Source organism: Tauraco erythrolophus, chromosome 11 (assembly GCF_009769465.1).
Source record: "Tauraco erythrolophus isolate bTauEry1 chromosome 11, bTauEry1.pri, whole genome shotgun sequence".
NCBI classification, from domain to species: Eukaryota; Metazoa; Chordata; class Aves; order Musophagiformes; family Musophagidae; genus Tauraco; species Tauraco erythrolophus.
The window spans coordinates 16,114,387-16,138,993 of record NC_141475.1 but is presented as its reverse complement, the minus strand read 5'-3'; the positions used below and the strand labels follow the sequence as shown (position 1 = coordinate 16,138,993).

At 45.3% G+C, this 24,607-nt stretch overlaps 1 pseudogene; it reads right to left on the bottom strand.

Moving 5' to 3' along the window:
• Positions 1 to 210: 210 nt before the first annotated feature.
• On the bottom strand, positions 211 to 24,090 carry LOC104382342 (putative cation-transporting ATPase 13A5; annotated as a pseudogene).
• Positions 24,091 to 24,607: the final 517 nt, after the last annotated feature.

Genomic DNA, 24,607 nt, shown 5'->3' with positions numbered 1-24,607 from the left:
CCTATCTCAAGGAAGAAGCTTATGCTCAAACATAAGCAGGGATCACTGAGCTTTTTTGTAACAGATGAGTAGGAGCTCACATATACCAACTATTATTTTACATGTCAGTCACTGGTGCGGGTACAGAAAAATGCACAGCATCCCTTCCCTTGCAGCCTCTGCTGCCAGGGTGATTTTGGGGCAGTCTGTGGAGTACACGTCACTCCAGCTCTACTCACAGTTGGTGTAAATGGGCTTGCAGAAAGGCTTTTCTTTGGAAAAGACAAAGGCCACAATGATGCAGTTGATAGAAGACAGCAGCCACAGCACAGTGTCTTCATAACTGAGGACAGTGCTCTGGGCACTGCTGCTGGCACCGTTTGCCCTTGGCTGATGGGGAACACGGTTGGGTTCCCTGGAGAGCAAGGTCTGTAAGGTAACACCCAGCATTTTGCTCCTGCTCTCTCCAGCAGCTGTGAGCTATAAACAGCAATTCCTTCCTCTTTCCAGCCTACTATAACAACCAGGTATCACCCACAGGAGTGAAAACTGTACATTAAAAAACAAACAAACAAACAAACAAACAAACCAAAACAACAGAAAAAATCAGCTTGGTGGTTTTTTAAGCCAGGTTGGATTCCAGAAACCCCCGGCCGCAGGGCAGTTCGTTTCCCGGAGGAGCTGTGCGGCCGAACCCCGGGAGAGGGCAGCAAAGGGGAGCGCAGGGAGAGAGGCCGGCGATCCCCGCGGCCACCCCGAGCCGCTGCCTCGCAGCCGCCCGGCCGCGCCGGGGATGGGCGCCCGCCGCAGCTCCGGGGCACCGGCACCGACCGCCGCTTCTCGCGCATTTCCAGATGGCAGCTCCCTGGGTGCTTCAGAGGAGGCTCCTGAAAAACACCCGTGTGCTAACCCTCGGGCTGGCCCCTGGCGAGGCTGGAGCAGCCCCCGCACGCAGCAGCAAGGTGATGTGCAAGGATCAGAGGCAAACAGAGGGACTCACCTCTGGCTGGCCAGAGCTACACACCAGGGCTGTTGCTTCACCAGAAGGAAGCCCTAGGTTTGCAGGATTGTGGTAAAGCACACGCTGAGGAGGATGGAGAGCAGTAAGGGAGGGGAGAGCTTTGGGTAGGCTTCAGGCAAGCTCACTGGAGAGAAAACAGAGGCCTTTGCAGTCCCCAGTCCACCAGGATTCCTCTGGGTTTGCTGGGCAAGCAGAGCCACACACACACCTCCCCAGCTGCTCATCACAGGTGCAAGCTGCAAAGCCTGGCCCTAATAAGCAGGCAAGAAATGGCTTTGATTGCCACTATTTTGCATCTGAACCTCCTCTGAATCCCCCCCATCAGGAGAACACACAGAGAGGATGAGGAATACCATCCTCACTTGCAGGTGAGGGTCTCCATGGGAGCCTAAGAGCCATACCGAGTCTCATGCTGGCAACACACAGGAGACCAGGAGTTGAAGTTACGCTGTCTGAGCCCCGCTAACAGTCAGAACAGCAACCACTCCTCTTCCAGTCGAGTCTCACATCCAAACCCTATTAGCTATGTACAGAGTTCTGCAGCAGTGTTTACAAAGGACTATGAGCCAAATCCCACAGTCTAGGCCCTGAGAATTGCTCTAGCATCAATGGTTATGATGTTACTGACAGCAGAACTTGGCTCCTCATTTTAATTTTTATTGGGAAATGAAGTCAACTATTTACACTCAGGCTCTCAAACAGAAACAGCTGGCTTCCCCAAGCTGCTTACTTGTTAGGCAAATCACAACGGTAACGATGGTGTCTTCTATAAAATACTGGTGATTCCAAGAGATTTGCTGTTTCTGGAACAAAAACAAAGGCAGCACCACCTGAGAAACGATGACAACTTTGTTGATACAAACTGCAGCATCCAATGCTATTTCAGAGCAATGTCATGCCAGCAACAGCAGCCTCATGGCCCTGATACAACCTCAGAAGGACTAGCAAGCTCAGCTTGCTAGCTGGGTCTCACTAAACCCCTTGCTAATTCATAGCACTTGTGGGTGACTCAACATTTGAATGTGGCATTTGAATGTTTTCCATCCTTCTTGCAGCAGATACCAACGCCCCTTGAACCACGCAGATCACGTCACACTCTCCCAGCCCACAGTAATACCAATGAATGCCAGAGTTTTACTTCATGCCAGGTTTGAAATCTCTTTGGGTAGTTTGGACATGATGCACCCAATCTAGTGGCTGGGGAAGCTGACCTGATGTGGTGACTCATCAGCAGTTCCTGTTTGCCACCAAGGCTGGGCCATGCCTTGCACACTTGCAGCATCTCACTTTGCTTTCTGCCCTTCATCCTTCGCAGGACTGTGCACAGAAGATGTGCATGAACTGAGGCTAGAGACGTGGCCCAGAATAAATCCATACATGAATTTCCTTCATGGAGTTAAAATTTGAGAGGATTCATCACATACTGGTGATACACAATGGTAATTCTTCCTTAACTACCCTTCTTTGTCTGCCTGAGACACTCACTTCCTTTTCAAGCTTTTTTCTCCAGCTGAGAGAGGCAGCTGCTCTCCCAAAGACCCCATTTCACAGCAAGTCCTGCTCCTGGGCCTCCTCCACCCAGCTAGGCAGGGCTCACCCCCTTCTAATTCCCTTTCTTCTTTTGGAAGAGATGAAGTTTTATCGCTGGGCTTTTCCCCCGATTCTGGGGGTCCCTACAACCAATCTACTCCCTGCCGGTAATTACTCAGCTTTTCACGTCTCCAACACTCCTTGAAGCTCTGTATGCCTTTTCTTCCCTGCCAAGTAATATCACTAAAGATAAAAACCTACAGTGAGCATACTGATAAAAGATGGGCATGAAACACTCACCCAAACCAGCAGAGTGGTACCGACAAATTGAATCAGGCTGCAAAGGGTCATGTATTTAACCACAGCAAAGAAAGTGACCAAAGCATCTCCATCTTCCCTGCTCAAAACCCAAAACAAAGCTAAAAACCCCAGTACAGCTACAGTGCTGTGGCTTTAGTGCTGCAGATGGTTTCTACTTTTAGGATCTGTGTTTTGGGTCTCTAATAAGAACAGCAAACAGTTCAAATACCATAGACAAATATTTTGGCCTTAAGATATTGCAGAGCCACTTAACTACCCTTCATCTGCAGTCTTTTGTTTCTTTGGTTTTATTCTGCAGCTACAATTTTAATACCTGGCTTAAGCTGCTGTTGATTTTTCATTGCTAATTTGCTCAACAGTTCTAGGAATCCAGCGCATTTCTACACGAACAGGTAATTTTCTTTGCATACATTTGGTTAAATGGCATTATTACTGACTGCTCCACAACTGTGTGTGGCATATGGATATATATGTTTTAAAACAATGGCAAGCAAATCTATTCTGTGGTCACTGTTATACTTGCCTTTTCATGTGACTCTACTGCTGTACCTGTTCCAAAAATATCAGCCACCATGGGCAATGTTCTCCTAAAATCACAAAAATCCTCCCAGCACTGGAATTCCAGAATCAAAACCAATTTGAAAACCCTTCTGCTATGTTTTACTAAGGAATGAAATTTGGTTTATCAGCATCTTTGAGAGCAGTGTGCTCCCACTGCAGACAGCAGCACCCTGTGACTGCACCGGGGCAGCACCCAGCAAACTCATCTGATCAGCTCCAGCACACGCTGGATGTTGGGGATTTGGGAAGTGAAAGGTGAGGCCACAGATACCGCCTGCTCTGACAGTGGTATCCCTGCATGGGCCATTTTCAGAGCCTGAAATCCATGGGAGTCAGAAGATGAAGAAACACCCATCCTGCTATCTACCCCTCGCCCTGTGCAGCGTGTTTACTGGTGCTTTACAAGTTTTGCTTCAAGTATCCTTTGTAATTGATCTTCCTCTATTCTGTGACCCAGCTGATGTCATTTTCCAGATATCTTCCCTTTCCTGGAGCTTAAATATTTCTTTTGTTCATTTAATCCCAGTATACCTATTTACAATCCTTTGACTACCCTGTATGCTGTTTCCCATACTGGAGTTTGTGCATTCCCCTCCTGTTAAACAGTCTCCTAAACTATTTATATTACAATTTTATCCCCTTTCTAGTCCTTTCAATCTCCTGTTTGTATTTCTTTTTTTTCTCTCTTATGAGCTCCCTGGCCTCATCACCTCTGGTTTAGTGCTCAAGTGTAGGCTACAGACAACTTTTACAAAGCAAGCTAATGCATTATTATAAAATTATATCATTATAACATATTTATTATAATAATATATTATTATAGTGTCTATCATTTACTGGATATATTATAATATATAATAAATTATAATAATGTATCAGGTATATAATAATTATTTTTATGGCTAAGACCTTCAAATTTACAATTGTATAAGAAACGTGTAAAAAAAAGTCTCTTGCCCCTATTTCCAGGGGGGGGAAAAAACCAAAACCAATAAGTAATTCTCTGTTACTGTGTATGTTAGTATAAAAAAATGCGTGTAGTTAGTATTTTAGAGTGACACGCTGATGGAGCGTACCCATGGGCTCACTTGGGAAATGCTGGTGACAAGTGGCGTTGAGCAGCCTCTCATCACTGCACTCGTTAGGTTGAAAGAGAGGGAATTTAACACGAACGGGAGATGAGCTCCTGCGTACCCTGCAGTCACTGGCGCCATCACCACACATAGCTACGTAGTAACTGATGGAGGACAAAGCAGGAAAACATAAACTTTGCGCGTAGCTGACCCTGTGGCAGAGCACCCGCTGGCTCAGCACCTGTGGGTACATCAGAGCAGGGACACGTGTTGGCCCTGGAGAAGGCAGTGGCGGTTTCCAGAGGGCAAGTTGTATGTGGGGAGAGGATAGGGCAGAGTGCACTGGGCAAAATTAGGATTAAGTTTTGAAAGAGGCTGTAATGGGAAAGGGAACACTGCCACTTTATTCCAGGCAGTGTTTTCCCTCTGGTACTGGGAGCCATGGAAAGGGAGCAGGGTGTGCATATTTGCAGTAGCTCCTGCAGCTGCAGCTTGGCATTTACTGGCATTTTCTCCTCAACTGTCTTTGTGGACCCAAAGACACAGGAATTGCTGAGATAATAAAGCAGCTCCCAAACCACCACACGAGGTCCCTCTGAGAGGGCAGGGAACTTCATTCCCAGAGGAAGCACCTCATAATCAATAATGAACTGTCTCTTTTCAGAGAGGTGTCACGTCTTGTTTATCGTTAGTAAGCAGTATCCATAGTTAGCGAGAGTCTTGTTTGGGGGAGATGTGCCTTTGGGGGTCCTGAAGGAGCATCTTTGGGGTCAAACTCCCAGCTGCATCAGGTCGTTTTCAGCTTTGCTGAGGACAGCAGCAGCAGCCATGCAGGGGTTGCTAGGGGTGGGGGGCTATTTGTATACATGGGGGTCTGCCTCTGTATTTTTCTCTCAGTCTCATTTAATGCTGCCTTCTGTACTGCACCAGTGATAAGCCGTGGCTAAGTCTGGGCGAGGGGTGCAGGTTCTCTTGATGCAGAGGGATTCCTGTAGGGGAGCTGGGAGGAAGGCGGCCACAAAGGATGCAAACAGGGGTTGTGTGGAGGAAGGGAGGGTGGGAAAGATGGGCCTGGGGCAGCGCTAGCTGAGTCAACAACACTTTAAAGAAAACTTTTTGTTAGTTTGGCTCAAAAAGAGAACCTTACTTGAGTTTCTGAAACTCTTCGACAAGGCTGAACTTCTGGCCAGAAGACATCCTGGTAAAGACAGCTGCATTCAACAGTATCCGCAAGAAAGAGCACCGGACCACCTCAGGCAGGCATTTGTGTCTCTATTGCTCCACCAGGGCAGGATCAGGCCTCCCTGATGAGTGCCTGACACATTTATAAAATCCTCCTAATCTCGTCTTCCAAACCCTACCATGGTTTTGCCTCCCTTAGGGTTTGGGTTTCCTCTAACATCAGATTTATCCTGCTCTGTTTTCTGCCTTGCTGGCTCCGTAGGAGGTGCTGGGAAGCCAGCAATCCCCACGTTCTCTGCAGCAGCCTTTAGAGCAGCCTTAGAGCAGCAAGGCATTCTAAGTGTTTCCCAGGTGCAGAACAGATGGTTGATGACAGTAGCAATAACACTGCTGAGCCTCAGGTTTCTCCTACCTGAAAATCTGTCCCAAGAGTATAAAATCTGAAAATCTGTCCCAGCACCAGCTGTTTTATGGACTGGGTGACAGGAGTTGAAGATTTCTGCTGCCAGATGTGGGCATTCCTCATTCCTGCTGCCCCTGCTGAGCAGAGGCCATTTCCAGCTCTGGTAGTGACATGTGAGACTGGGGCTGATGATTTTCATTAAACTGAAATTGAGAAGGTGACCATGAAGGAACTCCACTGCGCAGCCGCTCACAACACCGCAGTCACCCTTGTCAACTGAGGTCTTAGAAGATGATGAAAGCAAGCTGTTCGGGTTAAACCTGAGGCATGGGGGGAAGCTGCCCAGAGTTGTCAAAATGTGAAGTGACGTTACAGCTACCAACAGAAATACACCTTTCTCCAGCCAGAACACCACTGATGCTTAATAAAAGAGGGAGGAAAAGTAAGTGCTTTGTTTTCTCTGAACCTACTTCTGGCAACAAGCAGTAGAAGTGCTTTATAATAACCTGGTAGGACTTTCCATTCATTGCAAAATGGTAGTTGCAGGTTTCTCCTTCCAAAGTGATCTTTTCCTCAGTATTAGCACATGCCTCCTAGAAACAAGACAGCATTTATTCTTAGACTGAGGTCATAACATGCCATTTCACTTCCACCTTGTCAGCATCCCACCAGGCAACCAGGGACAGAGTTTTCTGCAGCATCCTTGTGTAAAACTTCATGCCTGGCAGTGCTTGATTTTTCTAGCTGTGTTTCCATGTGTAACTAATCTCTGTTAGACACTGAAGTTTGGCCCAGCAAATGGTCACACAGAAAAGTATGTATGATTGCATTAATTCTGCACACTTCAAGCATGATTGAAGTGGCCACTGCATCTACAAAGCCTTGCCAGTTATTCATGTAGTTATTTGGCATGTTGCCCTGAGCAAAGAACCACCAGGTTAATTATTTCTCCCTAACAGGTGCACAGTCTATACCACACCTCCAGGTACCCTGGGATAGATACGAACTAGCCCCCAGGTTTCCTCTGTTCCTCAAAGCTACTTCCAAATCCCCAGCAAGGAGCCAGTTATTAGACATTAAAAGCTTTGTTAATTTCCCTTGGCACTCAAAAACCAACCATCCCTGGCTGTGCTTACACGGGGAGCTGCTGTGTTTGCTTTGTAGTCTTCTGCCAATCGCCAGGCAATGGAAGCTGGAGCTGAGCTCTCCGGTTTGTTTCCTGTGACGAGGATGACTTTGCTGCCTGTGAGAATCACACCTGTGTTCCTGGCCACTGTGACAGCTGTCTGCAAGTTGTCCTCTGCAAGGACAGTGGGCAGGCAGGCTCCCCACGCCTGCCATAGCATGGCAGCAGCCCAGGTAGAGACCATGGACGTGCCCCTCCTCGATACCACAACTCCACCACATAAACCCAGCACAGCCTTAAATGCAAGCATTCTCCCAAATCCTAAATTTTCAATTCTCTGATCATGCCTATGGCTCTAAAAGTGAAGTCTACCTTTTAACTTTGCAGTATTTTGTACTCACTACATGCTGCAATCACAGCTTTACAGTGTGGTACCTAATTATTCGTTAAGCTGTAATCAATATAGAAACAATCAAGACAGGATAAGAGGAGCTATTTAGAAACCTGAAAACGTGGAATATAATTTTGAAGACATTTTTCTTGCTGATGTTGACATGTTTGGAGGTTTGTGTCATTAGATCTTAGGTGGTTCTAAACTAAATCTTTCCATAGTTCCTCAAAACGGTTTTCACTTGTTTTCAGGTCAGTGCCATCTGAAATAACCATTGGTAATGTGTTTGCTTGGCATCCTTTTGAAGTATTCAGTGAATGTGACCTGAGTTTCAAGTTTGCAGACAAATTTGAATACAAGCCTATAATATTGTTCACATACAAAAACCAGAAGCCTATGTTTACTTGCAGAGAGAGGACAGAAGTCTTGGCTCAAGTGTTAATACCAATTATCCTTAATAACAGTAATTTACATTTCCACAGCAAGTTTTCCATTGCTGAGATTTAAAGCCTTTGCAAGCTGGGTCAGTAACTCAATGCTGAATTTACAGGGCAATAAATCAGGAGGAAACTTAAGAACTTGTAGAGCACAACACACTTGCTGTGACACATGTAATTACCACGATCCTACATCTGCTCTGGGTATTCTGACATATCAACATTATCGATGCCCTGTATCTTCAGCAGAGGTAAGTCAGCTGAGGGATGTGCAGTGGTTGAACCTCAGGCTGCGCATCTCACTAGCTGTCAGGCTGTGTGCATCTTTAACTTGCAAACAAACAATGAAAACTTGTTTGTAGTATCAACTAATGACATTTAACAAGCTCAAGGCTTGTTTGCGGTAAGAGTCACACACACACAGTTGCAGCATGGCCAGTGGAAATCCTTTTAGGATTTCAGCCCAAACATAAGCTCTAGTTTGGATCAAGTCCAAATGAACAGTGTTAAGTTGTCCTTTCCCAATTCTACAACAGCATCTCGTCTGCAAAAGCTGGACACTCTTTCAGGTGCTCTTTTCATGTGTAGGTGGTACTGTTCCTCTCCAGTCTTCTGTGAAACGACATCCTCTGCAGCCCAGAAGAAAACAGGAATTGATGTAGGATTGCTGTTCCTTCTACAGGAGCCTGGAAGAGGTCAGGAAAGTGAGAAGTTATCTGAGTCATTGATTACACAAAGCAAATCCCCTCTGAACTTTAGCTCATTTGAGTCTTTCTTGCTAAAGTGATTTATTATTAATAGGAGACTATTTCTCTTTTTCTGCCTTCTGGCTATGGGATCAGATCACTGATTGCAAGTTTAGGAGCCACGGTCTCAACAACTCTGGCTTCCCAGCGTCCTTCCCAGGAACCGCAGTGTTTTTCTTTATATTTAATTTGCTTTCCAGGCTTTGTCGCAGCCTTTCTCTTCATAACCACATATAAATGTGATTTTGTCCTGGGAACCGAAATTTGATAAGTTAGTGACATTACCATGGGAACAGAGCAATCCTAGAAACAAGACCAATTTCCTTGTTGCCACAGCACTGTCTTCCTGCTATTGCTAGCAGAAACCACACTCCTTCCATCAGGAAGAAGCTGGCTGGGTGGACATTTGGACTGGGAATGTAACAATTTTCAACCCTCAAAACACAGAGCTTCCCAAGGGGCCTCTTAAGAGGAAGAGCAAAGAAAACACCACCATGCTTTGGGGTACAGCTGATAAATCTGCTAGTGGGGTTGCACGACCGTTATCAGCAGGACTCATGGTCCCACATTCGTGCTTCTCAGTGCGGTGCCTTGTCTGTACTCACATTGCCTCCTCCTGCAGATGAACTTGTGCTTTAGACATTTATTCCATTTACGTGGTTTCTCTGAGTTTGTTTTCATGCAAACTGGTTGCATAGTTTCATTTTGCCAGCAGCTTTACAGGGTGAGGACTCAGAGAAGTCTGTATCTTCTATCAGTGCAAATCATAGAGTTGGAAACGAGGGACTTGTAGGCCCATGAAGTGCTTTAGATGCCACTTCAGGAGCAGCATCTCCACTTTAATCAGAATTTGCTTATTTTTTCCTATGCTTCCAGGGGGTCTGTTTTGGGCAAAGATGCAACACAGTACCAGGAGTGGTCGAAAGGCATTTTGCAGCCACTAGCCCAGGTAAATGAATAGTGCGTGTGCTCGGAGTTTGCACTTGCTGCAGGTCGAAAATGCAGAATATTCATTCTCAGAAAGAACAGGGCTTACACTGCTGGCCTTCAGCCCCGCTCTAACGACGTGGTTGTCAAGAGCACCAGCCCCATCCTGAGCTGCACTGGAGTATTCTACCTCCTGTACAAGCAAAAGCATTATTTCTGATACTTTTTTTTTGGTTTTGCCTTCACACCTGTCTATTAAATCAGGGGCAGCAGTACATGCAAGCATGTTTCCCCCTTACTGTTGGCATCCAGTTGCAGAAGTATTTTGTTATGATCTAACACGTCTCCTGCCCATTGTCAGTGACAGCCCCCTGCAGCCTTGTCCTTAGCAGAAGCCCACACAGCCCTGTGCCTTTTGACTTGATTAGAGTAAAAACCTGCATCAAAATTTGTGGTTTCTCTAAACTCAAGTTCCACATAAATTTAATGCCATATCACTGATGAAGGGAAAGAGAAATAATTATCCTTATCTAGCTGATTTTATCTTCCAGATTCCTGCTTTTACAAGACTGTCACTGATGTTCTGTGCAGAAACAGGGTGGTAATTTTCAGTGTAGGATGCTTTTAGCCCTCCAGCTCTGTTACTGTACATGCTACCAGGGCTCATTCACCCTTCTGCTGTCATGTGGTTCTGCTGCTGCCTGCTCTTCCACAGGAGTGAGCACCAGCCCAATGCCTTCCCGCAGTGCTGCTGAAAGAGCTGCCATCTGTTTTACTTATTGATTAATCTATCTTGAGCAAAAGAGGACGAGGCAGTTAACTGCAGAGACCCAGAACCCCTCCAGGCTAGGACGTGGCAGGGAGAAGAGCAGCCCCTTTCCTCTTCATTCTTCCTCCCATCCTGCTCCCACCCAAGCAACTCTCCATCCCTGCAGAGGAGCCCTGAGGCTCAACGTGTCATCTCCTCCCCAGGTCTCTCTCAGACTTGCTGCTCACTCAGCTGGAGGCTCCAGCCTTGGTTTCGCCATAGGGATGTCCCTTTGCTAATCAGAGATAACAGCCTTTAGCATAAGGGCATAAAAACCTGCCTCCGCGTTTGCTTGGCTGACTTGTGCTCTCTGCACCGTGTGGCCAACAGCACAGTCTGATCATCTGCTTCCAGCAAGCAGAAACCAGGCTCTCCCCCTGCTTCCCTACACTCTGGTGTTTCCAAATCAAATTAAGAGAGCAAATGCAGGCAGCCACAAGGAAAAAGGTTGCTGGACTATCAAAAAGCAGCCGCAGTGCTGCAAATCCGTCATGAGGTTGGTAGAAACAACAGAACAAATTCCAGCTATTATGATCAGGACTGCAAAGGAGTGTCCTCTACAGGCATATATTTGAGCTTGACCTGTGAGTAAACAAACCCCCATGGGCTGGGTTGGGGGTATCCGTGCTTTGGACACCTGCAGAGGATGCGAGTCACATCACCCAGAGTGTGCCCTCAAACATTTTCAGGTCCAGCAGATCTCCCTGAATCTTCTTATCCAAAACACCCAGGGAATGACAGCTCACCATGGCTCCACACACAGGTCCCCGGGGCACAGGAGTACTAGATAGGAAGTTATGGATTTTCTGAAACCTGAAGAAAAGCAGGTGGTTAGTGGGACTGCTTGTAAGAGGGATGCAGAGACACAAGTCCTCAGGTGGTACATACAGGTACTGCCCTGCCGCGTTCAGCGGAGCTGAGCCCAATAACTGCAAGCAACATGCTGTCCTACCCATCCTTCTGACAGCAGGTCAGATGCATTCAGGAGTCCCAAAAGTACCCAATAATTAATTGGCACAAGTTCAACTTCATGTGAAGTAACTGAGACAGTAAAACACTCAGATGGGTGGCCCAGGCACAGGAGTCCTTCTTGGCAATCACTGTCTGCTGTTAGATAAAGCAAAGAAAACGCTATCAGAGAAGAAACAACTTGCAGCAGGGACCTCAAAGAAGTTTGGCAAAGTGCCCTCAGAGAAGATTTGTGAAGCTGCAGTATAGAAAGGGGGTGCGTCTGCTTGGGCTGATGCTGTGCACTCACAGGGGTAGATAAACACTGTCAACCCGCTCTCAGCACACCTGGAAGAGGTACAGTCGAGCCAAGAGGAGCCCGGCTGTCCCTTCCAGCTGTAGATTTTACATCCACATAGCAACAGACACCAGATGCTTGTCCTTCACACCCTGGTTTTAAAAATAAGTAATTAGTTGGCTCCTGTCAAGTTACACCAAGGCACACTGCCAAAGACGCATGACCCAGTTTCTTTCTGTGGGAAGCCTTGCGGTTTATTCCCTCCTTGGCCCAGCAATACAGGCTGAACACATGCGAGGCTGGGCTGGGTGGAGGCTCTATAATTTCATCATGGAAGTTATTTCTCAGAGTCCTCTCTTCTCACACACACATTTTTCCCCTCTAAGAAGCTGGCTGGCTGACAAGCTGTGTCTGCCAGACCACAACACAGCCCATTCCTATGTAGGCTGGCATGTTAAGAAGACATTTAAATAGATTTTATTTACCTTTGATCACAACTAGCATCCCCTGTTACTAACAGGCACAGTGAAACGCATCTGGAAGTGAGCAGCGTGAAGGCTCACAGCTCTATTAAAAGGGGCAATGAATCTGGGACCTGTTGTCCCTCTGGATCAAAGTCTGTTCTGTTTCCAGAAAATTATGCCTCGTTCTCAGCCTTGTCATAAGTCGTTTATTAATGAATTAATACTTGAGAGACACCGTGAAACTGCTAAACACCACATAAAATCAACAGACATTTATATCTTATTAAATGCACAATAGGATATTTTGCAATTTGAATGAAATTCCTTTACTGTCGATGCCTCGCAGCATTCGCCTTCGCTGACAGCTAGTTTTATGTTTAAAAATGTGAACATTTAAGAAGGAGTAATTATGCAAATAAGCTAATAAGACCAACGCAGACAGCAACAGCTCCTCCTTGTGTTTTGGCAAGCCACCAGCACTGCTTCCCAGCTGGGTGCAAATCGGCTGTGTCTGCAAGGAATGCTTTACGTTTTGATACCTTACAGAGGATTATTTTTTTTTGTTTGTTATATGAATTTTTCCTGATATATGGATTCAGTTTTATTCTGCTGCTTATGTGAGCAGACACTTCCCGCAAGGCTACCTTGGTGGAAATCGCTCTGGCTGTCTGCCTTTGGTGGGCTCCCAGCCTGCTCCTCACACACCCTATTCCCTGTGGCCTCCCCGATGCACTGGAGGAGGGCCAGGAAGAGATTGTACTACGTGCCTGCAGCTTGGTCCCAGTGGAAGAATATTTTATTGGTTGACACTTATTAATCTCTTCTCATTAATTTGCGTCAGATAGTAATTTTCTCTCTGTCCTTTGAGGAAGTATTGGGAATGTGATTTTTCTCCTCTCACAATGAATTCATCCTTTCATTCATTACAGCATGATTATCTCTGTGGTGTTGAAGTGTCTGATATATTAACAACTACTAATGAAACCTGGGAGTAGATATGAGGTGTGTGATTTTTCCTGGCCACTGCAAAAGATTAATATTTTGAGTTTAGCGTAACAGACACTGCAGAGCTGAAGTCTGTTATTGTATTATAGTAATATGAATTAAATACTACAATTCCAGATATAGTCATGTTTAATGTTTACATTATGGTTATTTCTTGAGGATTTCAGTGGTCTTTGGGCTTGGAATTGAGATGGAGCCTGCTACGGATTTGAGGGAGTCCCTAAGGACACCTGGGCTTTGCAGGTTTGATCTGTGATCTCATGGACTTTTAACAGCATTTACAGAAGGTAAGTGAGATTCAACAGGCACTGAAGTCAGCAACACTTAATTTTGACAGAAGGAGCATTATCCTAACATTTAAATGACAAATGGTTTATTGACTAGATTAAGAATATGTATTGAACTGTGCTGTCAATGACATAATTGAAAAGCTTTGTGCATATTCTCCAAATCCCCTGAATTAGCAGTGACCTTTATGTCTACACTTGCCACAGCGGTGCCCGAATGCCCTCCTCAAAGGGAAGGAGCTGAGCAGGGACACCCATTGCACTCTGCCTCTCCAAATGCATCCAAACATCTCTTGCTGCATGCTGTTTGCTGTCTCTCCATATCCTATGCAACTGCCTCCCTCCTAACTAGACATTTGGGCAGTACTTTCACACAGAAGATTAGTCCTTGGTAAATTAAATCCTCCCTTACCGGCTTCGCTCAGAAGGGATGACACCCCACAGGTCCAGTCCATCTTCTGTCAGCACCCCTGTCTAAATTTATTAAAGAAATCTCTAGTTACACTGGTATTGCCCACCCCATCCCCCTGCTTATCCCCAGAGGTCCTTCCCCAGCTCCTGGGCAGGGTAAGGAAAAAAACTCCTGCCTGCAGCGTGACCCTGCTGTGTGGGCACCTGCAGAGGATTTTTCCCTGGGGTTAGATCAGGGTAGACGGGGTAGGAAAAGAAAAAACCTCATGTTCCTAACAGCCCCCAGCAACTTTCAATGCCCTAGGAAGCACCTTACTTTATCAGAGCAAACAAGGTTCATCTGCCCACAGGTATAAATCCTACTGAAAATATTTTTCTTCAGCTTCCTTTGGGCATACACAGTGCCTGTTGTCAAGGCAGCGGGGACAGCGGGAGGCACAGCCACAGTGAGGAGGAAGAGAGCCATAGCCACCACATCTGCCACCGGCTTCTGCAAACAGTCAGAGCAACAGGGGCGGTGGGGTGGAAGCAGCCTCCCTGCCCTGCCACCACCACCTCTTGGGGGTCTGACGCTCCTGCCCAGGAACAACACACCCCAAGCTCTGCCCCTGACGATGACAGATTTATTCTGCTTTGTTCTGTCCATCTCCCCCCCCGACCCCGCGCCATTTCTGGCATCTGAAAACTGAATTACAGAAGTGAATAATATTCCAAGGATCTTGAGTGAGACTGAGAGCTCAGAGCTGGTGCCTCTCTGCAGGGCAGAGACATCCCTCGTACCTACCTTGTGGGACACAAACACACATAATGTAGTTGAGTTCAAACGCAGCAATGACAGAGGCCTCCAATGAACTTCAAGGCATCTCTGTAGAGTTTGAAGTTCACTGGCTTGGGCTGGAGGATGGATTTCACCAGGTCACCTTAAGCTGTATTGAACCCCGCGCGAAGACATGTGCCATACATTGCATATGTGTCATGGCAGCATCATTCCATGCAGGTGCTGTTCGAAAACAGGTGACACTGCACAAGCCTTAGACATCAGGTGCAAACAAGCGCTTCTCAGGGACAGCAGACCTGTGTTGGACTTGAACTACAACGAGAAACCCACTCTCCTACCAGCCTCTGGTGCTGCCCCTTTCCCTGTGCTGGTTAGCAAACAAGAAAAGAAATGCCATGATGGCTCTCACTGACCCTCTGCCCATCAGCTTTGTCTATATGACTTCTGTCCTGCAGGAGAGGATGTTTCTCTAGTAGTCTTCCATACTGTAGGTTTTCCAGGGCATTGGACTTTATGCAAGGGGGTTTTAGTAACCAGAATGCTTTCGTCTGAACAACAGTGTGCAGCTGCACTTAAGGGGGATTTAAAAGTCTATCGGATTCTGCATATTAGAAAGTGACATCACCCTTTAGGTGCTCAAGCTTGCCTAATTAGCTTGCTTGTGTACTTCACATGTGAATTTATGGTGACAGCCATTATAGTTTTAGTTTCAGAGTACATCAGATGGTTTCTCTGAGCATTATGTATCAAGGAACATAGGTCAAATTTTGCCCCTGAACTAAGTTCATGCCTTGTAGTAGCTCTATGTTTAGGCGTAACACTGACCCCTGTGCTCATACATTGCTTGCTTGAACAGAACTGCTACAAGATCAGAATCCAAAAACTCAAAAAATACACATTCAGTGTGTTTGGGCATTTTCACTCTCTACTCGTGACAGTATATTAATGCTACTCAGTTTTAATGTGGATAAGATGTGTATCATACAATGGCAGTGTTCAAAAGCCCAAGACAAGAGTGAATTATTCAAGCCACAGTTTTTCCACCTCTTGCTGCAAATTATTGTAATAAATCAAACAATTTGCTATCAGAACAGATAGAGACATCTCCCTGACAGAGAACCTGCACAGGGCCTTAACATTTCAAACTCCAAAGGCTGCACACCTGTGAGCATCCCTTCATTCACAATGCAGCCTCCATCAATCAGGACAGCATCACATGGGAGAAAGCTTTTTTCATCTAAAAGAAACATGTCTTCAGGGACTAAGTAACAAGACTCCAGCTCCTTGCACCTTGTACAACAATAAAAATGAAGTTTACTTGTGCACGAGTTCTGGGCAGTTAAAAAAAGTCTCAAGGCACACACAATATCACTAAACTTCTACATTGCATGATTTAAGGCCAGTGCTTCTCAGAAATAATACTGGCTGAAAAGCAACAGTGCAAAGATCAGACCTTGTCTAAACATCTCTCTCCAAGTGGATGTCTTTAGCTTCATTTACTTAGTGTCTGTAAAACACTCTGAACAAGAAAACTTATCCAAAGCCTTTACATCTCCTATCACCCTAGCAATTGCCCATCTTAACATCTTTGGGAGGCAGAAATAGCTATAACCCCTATTTTATGGGCAAGGAACTGAGATGCAGGAAAGAAAGCACATACCTCAGTGGGAGCCATATATCTAGACTCCTTGAAAATCACTCACAAACTGCTTGACAAGATTGTGAAAGTAGGCTATAGCAGAGCAGGGAAGCAGGTCTTGGAAGGCCAGAGTTGTTATCTAGTTGCTTGTTTGTGAAATTAAATTTTTCAAGCTGTTCTTGACTCTAACACAAATTACTAGGTTCGCCTGTATCGTTACAGATGAAGAAGATACAGATGATGATACAGATGCACCATTACCGCACCGGCTGTGCCCACACTTCTCACTGCCCTGCCCGCCTCACCTACCTCTGCCCCATTCTCCCTGCAGCTCACCCTTCACATTTCAGCAGTAGAAATCAACAGGAGCTGTGCAATTCCAGGTACATTTCAACATGTTAGTTAATTACACAGGCTGGTGAGGAAAATGAGACACAGATGACTCACCCTCGTTCTTCATGCAGACTATAACCTGGACTGCGTTATGCTCCTCAACGAGGTCGTGCAGCTTGGTAGACTGCTGTTGATGGGAAAGCAATTGCAGTGTTGAAACACCAACACTCAAGTGAAGCAGTAGGTTACAATTCAGTGATCATGCCAACCACAGAAACTGAACTCTGCTGAGTTATCCAGGGGAGGTTTCACATCATTTGTTGGAAGTCAAGATGCAGGGTAATTGAGTTAACCTAGAGCAAGTTGCTGTGGGAACACAGACCTAATCTTCTGTTTGCTTCCAACTCACTCTGCTGTATCTTCCTCAACCTTCAAGGGGCTATTCCTGCTTCATGCCAGAGTAAGTCTCCTTAGCTGCAACATAGCTATCTGCAATCCCTTAGCAGAAGGTTTCTTTGTGCTTAATAGTTTTATGCTTGCTAGGAGGCTATCAACAGGACAACCAAGTTGTAAAGGCTATTGTTACAAAAACTACCATTGCAAGAAGAAAAACAAATTCTAATTTAGCTGGGTGTCTGTGCTTTGCCCGTTTTTGCAATCTAATTCAGACAATTACATACCCTGAGATAATGATGAAGTCAACTGTCATTGCAAGGCCATTAGAGAGAATGCATTATCTTGATTTAAAATTTACAATTGCAAAAAACTAATCCGCGTGTGGATTTCTTCATTAAGCATTGTTCATGTGAAGGTGTGAAGCCAGTTTGAAGAATATCCGGAGGCCCCAAACATTGTAATTCTTCCTGCCAAAATCACCAGTCACACAATAAAACTGGCCTTGCCAAAGAAAGCTGAACAGACCTTATCTGTTCTTCATGCTCTGTAATACCCGGAGAGACACCAGTACTTTAAGTACAAAGGTGCACTCAAAGAAATGCAAGTTCTTGTTCAATGTGGGAGTGCTAGTCATCCTACAGATATTAGTCAGAGATACAAAAACATGATGAGCAGCCAACACACCTGTGCTTGCAAAAGCCCCAGCTATTCACAAAGCCCTCGCTGAGATCAGGGTGAGGCAGTGACAAAAGCATGCCCTTGGCAGGGCAGAGGGTGTGCAGGAGTGCCTCATCAGCACAGCACACCGGGGACCGCATACTGCCCAGAGTCCCACGAGTTTGGAGGCCTGGGAACTAGGCAGGGAACATGTGTGCCTCTGCCAGCCCAGGGAAAAGCAGAGTCCATTTAAATAAAAGTCAGCTCCTGGAAGGACAAACTATTGCCTCCTCCTGGGCAGCACTTTAGAGATGCTTGCTATATCACCTTCTCGAGGAACCTTTCAAAGGGCTGAATCTCACACTTCCCCAGTAATTCAGTGCAGGAATAATGATTTTAGCAGTGAATTTTGAGCAAGATGAGCCATGCCTGGCTCTGAAGCAGCACATGAGCATAACAGTTGAGTCAGTGCACCCCAGAGCTGCCATCTCTTTGCCCCTGCCACCACCTCTAATCACATCACACTGTCTGTGGGAACTGTAATTCTCAATGCTGTCCTCTAACCCTTATATTTTTCCTCAAAGATTAACAAACCATTTACCAGAACGCAGGAATCCCCAGTTCATTTTTGTTTTTAAAATCTTAAAAACACAGAGGAATGTGGTACCTAATACTCAGACCCGAGAAACTAAAAAACCTTGCCTGCCAAACTCCTGTTCTTATCACTCTTTTCCATCTGTACTTTCATTCACATAGTTACTCTTTTTTCCCCTATTATACCCTTTCTCCATGTAATTTTTGCCTTCCCTGTGTATTTGAAGTGGATTCAGAAATCAAGGAAATGTTTTCCAAATCCTCAGCAAAAGCGTTCTGCCATTCCAGAAGGAAGCACCAGGAATCTCACCTGGCTGCTCAGCAAGGCTCAGCTGAATCTATTTGCCTTTGCCATAGAGAGTGAAGGTTTCAGGTTTACTACCAGGTGAGTGCTTTAGGTCAAAAAGTGAATGAGCTGAGACTATTAGAAAATTCTTACAAGCAACTGTATCTGTGACAGAAGTGTTGAACAAATTTGAGAAATAGAGTCATGTTTCTTTTTGCTGTGAAGATCTGTTCTTTAGCAAGCCTTAAGAGGAATGAATCCTCCTGAAATTACAGTAGGAACCAGACTCACAGATACAGTCCACCTTTGTGAAGTCTTACAAATCCCAGGTATCTGATTTCAATCTTCTTTAATTCTTGGGAAGTTCAAGACCCCTAGGTATGACCCTTTGTCCTGCTCTTCTATAGCAATTAATCTGTAGTAATATAGCAGAATACATAGCAATAAAAATAACCAGAAAGCATATATTCTGAGTAATTGCTACATAGGAGACACTACCCAAATGGGGGGGGGGGGGGGGGGAAGGGGGGAGCAGGGGGACAGACAAAAAAACCCTGAATTACCGTGAAAGTCTTTAATGTCTTATGAATTATGGAAGCTGCTGTGAATATAATATTTATTTGGAAAAAGAAAAATGCTAAAAAACTAATGGTCTGCAGGGCCATCAGTAATCAGTCTTAGACTACAGCTAAAATGAAGGCTTGATTTCCTCATACTTTCATACTTTTAGCTACTCTACATTGTGTCAGCCTTACAATACAAGTCATCGCTCACTTTAATATGTTATGTTCAAACAGACCACAAGCCCCTCTGAAGTCTGAAAGCATAGTTTTTGTTATTGTGGTATCTAACAACAAAAGAATTAGACAATGTCTTTCAGAGAATTGCCCACCACTTACCTTGTCTGAAGGAGTGACAGGCTTTTCTGTAGAACTGGTATAACTAAAATAGCCACTGAAAGAATTTCTTGCATAAAGATTGGAACTGAAATGAATTATTCATCTGACAAATTTCATCCCTCAATGAAAATTTAATATTTTCTTCGACATTCACTAGGACAAAGAGACAGACACTAAATCAGGGTGCCAGCCTTCGGACACTGTAGCTGTATCTAGACTGAAATACCACAAGCTTATGAGGACCAGTCTGCCTCCAGGCACCACCATTAATATTTCAAACACGAAGCTTCAGCCTTGGATGGAAGTGCAAAGTTCAAATGAAATAAACTTTTTAGAGTGCTGCACTGGAGTTCTCTTCAAAACCATCTCCAGAGGGCAATGAAAGGTTGGTAACATCAAATCCATCCAATTTCAGGAGCCCTGGAGCTTTTAATGTATTTTGTAGGGTTTCAGACAAACTCTACTTAAAGTTCAGACACATACTAGCTTGGAGTCTCAGCATTCATTGCTCTTTCCCATTTTAAAGACATTCATATAGCATCCACAGTCCACTAAAGCAAATACAGGTGACAGGACAGTATCCTGTATGCAAAGGTTCTGCTTACAGCTTGGCAAAAATCTATGTCCAGCATTTCTATATGCAAACTCAGCAAGTAACCACCCATAAATGTCTCTCCTCTTATCCACAAGATGTGTTTGGTTTGTCCTTTTCAGAGGAAGAACAGTCTTGCAGTGTGTCCTTATTTATACGGAGGAAAAAAGAATGTCTTGTGTGAGTCATAGGAGAAAAGGAAGTTGCTAGGTGAATATAGAAATTATAGAACAGGAATTTTGCAAACATTTTCCTCTGTTCTAAAGCACTCCCATGATTTACACTGCTGTTGAGGCCACAAGTAAGCCCAGCAGCAGCATTTCCCTAATGCTTTGTGCAGCCTTTAGACTACCAAAACAAGGCTATTAAAGAGGAATAAGTGTGCCTTAGTTCTACCAATAGAATTTCACTGAAGATCCAAGTAGGGTAAGACTTCATGTGGAAAACTGTGCACCCAAATAACATTAACACCTAAAAATTTAAGTTCTGAGGGCACCATATGGCTGAGCAGGACAAATAAATCTGTCAGGAAGCTATTGTATCTGAGAGGACTTTACACAGAGGCAGAATTTTACTGTTTTCTTGCTGAAAAGATTGTCAGTTTGCTGCTAAACCTGTGATGAGCTTTTTGGAGGGCTTTTAAGGAGGTGATGGCAAACGAAGCGAGTCATGTCTTGTTGAGCCCTTAACCCCAGCTGGAACCAGTGCCGTTTTCCCCAAACTTACCCTGGCATCACTCGGAACAAAAAAAAGCTCAATAAAGTGAGAGGGATAACAATTTTGCAGCTTTCCAAATGTCACCCACGCAGTTGGCACTGCCTTACTAAGATGAGTAGCAAGAAGCTTACATCAATTTAAAAGGAAGAACTAATAGGTCACACAGTCATAATTAGTTCATACATTTACTCATATGTAGACCATACCTGATCTTCTGTTCTTCCTTTATCAGGCCAGCTCCAAACTTGCTGTGTATGCCATGTCATGTCATGCGTTGCTGTCTTCTAATAATCTAGGATAACAGGAGAAAGTACAGACAGGGGAGTCCTCTATTGCAAAGGGGTTTCTAACAAGCTGTTGACAATCTCTCAACGTTCTTGAACTCTTTTACAGAAAAGTCCCAAATATAATGGATTTTCTGCACCTGGATACATCTCATCTGCAAAAGCAAATAGCAAAATTTTCTTTTGCCATTCAAGGGAAAACCACCTCACTGTTACAAAAATGCTTCCCCATGTTTTAGGGGAAAACTTGAGCTCACATAAACAGGATTTGCAAGAAGATGCTGATAGAGCACCCTTGGGATCCTCCAGGTGCCTTGACTCCTATTTTCACCTATCATCTGCCTTCATTACAGCTCTGTTTATGACAGATTCTTTTTCAGCTACAAGAGGACCACCTGAATTTCTACCAACAGGTAGTGCCAATGAGGACAAATCAATCCAGGGCACCTTCTTCTAGGCACATGTCTGAAAAATCATCCTGGAGAAACTGAGCACAGTTCAGTGACAAGTTCAAAATGTTGCCTGTGATAATGTTTCCTGACTCTGGGAAATACGTATGAGATTACCAGACAACTATAGCACTGTGGCATCCTTGCAATCGCAGCAAATGTAAGCACATAGTCACAGAGATGTTGGTGTCAGTGTTTCAGTCCTAATCAGTAAAGCACTTCAAAGGCAATCTCGCAATTATCTCCATTTGCTTTGATTCATGCTGAAGAGCAATTTCAGAGAAGACAAATCTAAACCAGAACACGTGCTTCAACAGCAGTCCATTGATGGATATTTAGTCTATGAGATCAGACTAGAGCTAGACAAGTAAAAGCCTTCTGAAATACTTCTGGTGTGGGCACTGAGTCCTCAGCACTAGATACTTTGCTCTACAATACCCTTATAATGCTGTATTACCTGTTAGACATCCATAGCCAAAAGCAACTCAGCTTTACTGCTACGGATGCATGTCACACTGAATCGTCCTCTAATCAGTTTAGTCTAATGTAACTAGTTACAATGAGCAATAGATGACTCATTTAGTGGTTTGAGTGCATTTATTTTAGGAATATCATTGCAATGTTGAGCATTAAGTGTCTTTAAGCATTTGCTCTGCTAGAATTAGATTGAGTTTTAATTTACAGTCATGGAGTCTTGGAATATAACTCATGTCTGAAATCTAGCTCTCTAAAACCCATCTCCTTGGCATTCTCCAAAAAACTTTAAAACAGAAAGGCTACTAACAGCCACAACTTCTATAGATGATCTCTCAGCTGAAGTCAGCTGGCTGCACCCCATGCCCGTAAAGGAAGGGAAGAGGCAGAACTGTTTTACGGAATGTGATCTTGACAGAGGGCAGCTGATGGAGCCTGTGGACAGGCAGCAGCAATGCCCGAAGTCTGCTTGGTGCCCAGCCTTGAGGCCAAGTAGCTGCACTCTTGTTAGTGTAAACACGGTCTTTTATAGAATCATAGAATGGTTAGGGCTGGAAGGGACCTTCAAAGGTCATCTAGTCCAACCCCCCTGCAAGGAACAGGGATATCTCCAACTAGATCAGGTTGCTCAGGGCCTTGTCCAACCTGGCCTTGAACGTCTCCAGGGATGGAGCATCCACCACCTCTCTGGGCAACCTGTTCCAGTGTTCTACAACTCTCATGGTAAAAAATTTTTTCCTAATATCCAACCTGAATCTACCTCCCTCTATTTTAAAACCATTACCCCTTGTCCCATCACAACTGGCCCTCCTGAACAGCCTCTCCCCATCTTTCTTGTAGGCCCCCTTGAGGTACTGGAAGACCGCTGTAAGGTCACCCTGGAGCCTCCTCTTCTCCAGGCTGAACAGCCCCAACTCTTTCAGCCTGTCCTCATAGGAAAGGTGCTCCAGCCCTCTTATCATCTTCGTGGCCCTCCTCTGGACCCTCTCTAACGGTTCCATGTCCTTCTTATGTTGGGGACTCCAGAACTGGACGCAATACTCCAAGTGAGGTCTCACAAGGGCAGAGTAGAGGGGGAGAATCACCTCTCTCGACCTGCTGGCCACGATCCTCTTGATGCAGCCCAGGATGCGGTTGGCCTTCTGGGCCGCAGGAGCACATTGCCGGCTCATACAAATGGTTGGTCCTCTGAAGCTTGACTCCACTTCCAAAGGTGGAAGGTGTTATTGAGCTGCTACATCATGCAGACAAAGACAGACAGGTTGCTCTATCTGTGAAAACAATGGGTTCTGCAAATAACAGCGAGGTAGGAGGGTTCACCTACGGTTGCTCTGAGCAGAACAACGTCCGCTTCTCCCAAGCTGCAGTGAGCGCAGTTTGCCCACACATCCCACTCGGGCTTCCAGTTAAACAACAGCAGCAGAGCCCCACAGGACAAGACACATCCAGCGATGCACAAGATCCTCCTTCAGCCTTGGGGTTTGTGGACAAACATCTCCTGTACAGCAAAGAGAAAGCATTCTTTGTTAACAAGTTTGACTTCAGTGTTTGTTCATCAGGTATCCCAAGCTTATTGAAAAGAAAGGCTGGTGACTGAAGTCCTCCCTCATAACTGCTCGAGGTCATTTTTGGAAATGAAACTTCGCTGATTGATACGACAGGTAAGAAGATGCTGGGCTGATGCCAGCAGAGGAGCATTCTCACATCAGGTCTCCCAGGATTAATGAGGAATTAACTCCAGTCTGGAGCTTTTACCATCAAGACTGCAGCTGACCCTTCATGGTAACAGCTTTCTATCTGCAGCACTGGCATCAAACAGCCCTGCCTGCCAGTGAGGAGGCTGTCTTCATGCGAAATTAGTGCTGGCAGCTGGAATCTACCTTGCAGCAGGGGCACACACCTGCCTCAGGGAAAGAAAACTGCCAAGCCCCAAGCAACAACTCCCAGGCACCAGGTACCATACCTACTGGCATGTTATCTTCCCCCATGCACACCTTATCTCAAAAAAAATACGGAAGGACTCTTTGTTCTGTACTCCCTCTTCCTCCAATCTATTCCCCAGGTCATCCATCATCTTCCCTACTTGCCCTTTCATTTTGATAGCCCAGTAGTCATCTATTCTGCAATGTTCCACTGTCTGTGAAGGAGATCACTGAGTTCACAGCTTTAGTTTTCTCCCCTTGAGAAGAACTTTGGATTTTTGTACCCTTTGGTTTGCTTTAAACCTGCCCATGGGGCTTACAACAACTCCAATGCCTATGGCATAACTGGAACTTTCTCTACACGCTAGATATTTTCCCAGCACTCTCAGCTCCCTGAAGGGCATGAGGGAAGCGGGAATGGACACTCCATCTGCAGCTGGTGGCTCTCTTTCCTAGTTCAAAAAGCCCAGCTCCAGGTAACACCTGCAACTTCACCCTAGGGCTGATGATGAGGGAAGGAGAGCACCCGCACTCAGGAGCAAGCAGAGAAAGCTGCAGCATCACAGGCGAGCACCCACGGTGCTGCCCTGCCTGCACCAGCCCCGTTGCTCCAGCACCAGCGCGGGTGCAGCAGGACGGGATCATGCAAGGAGCTGCAGGAGCAGAATC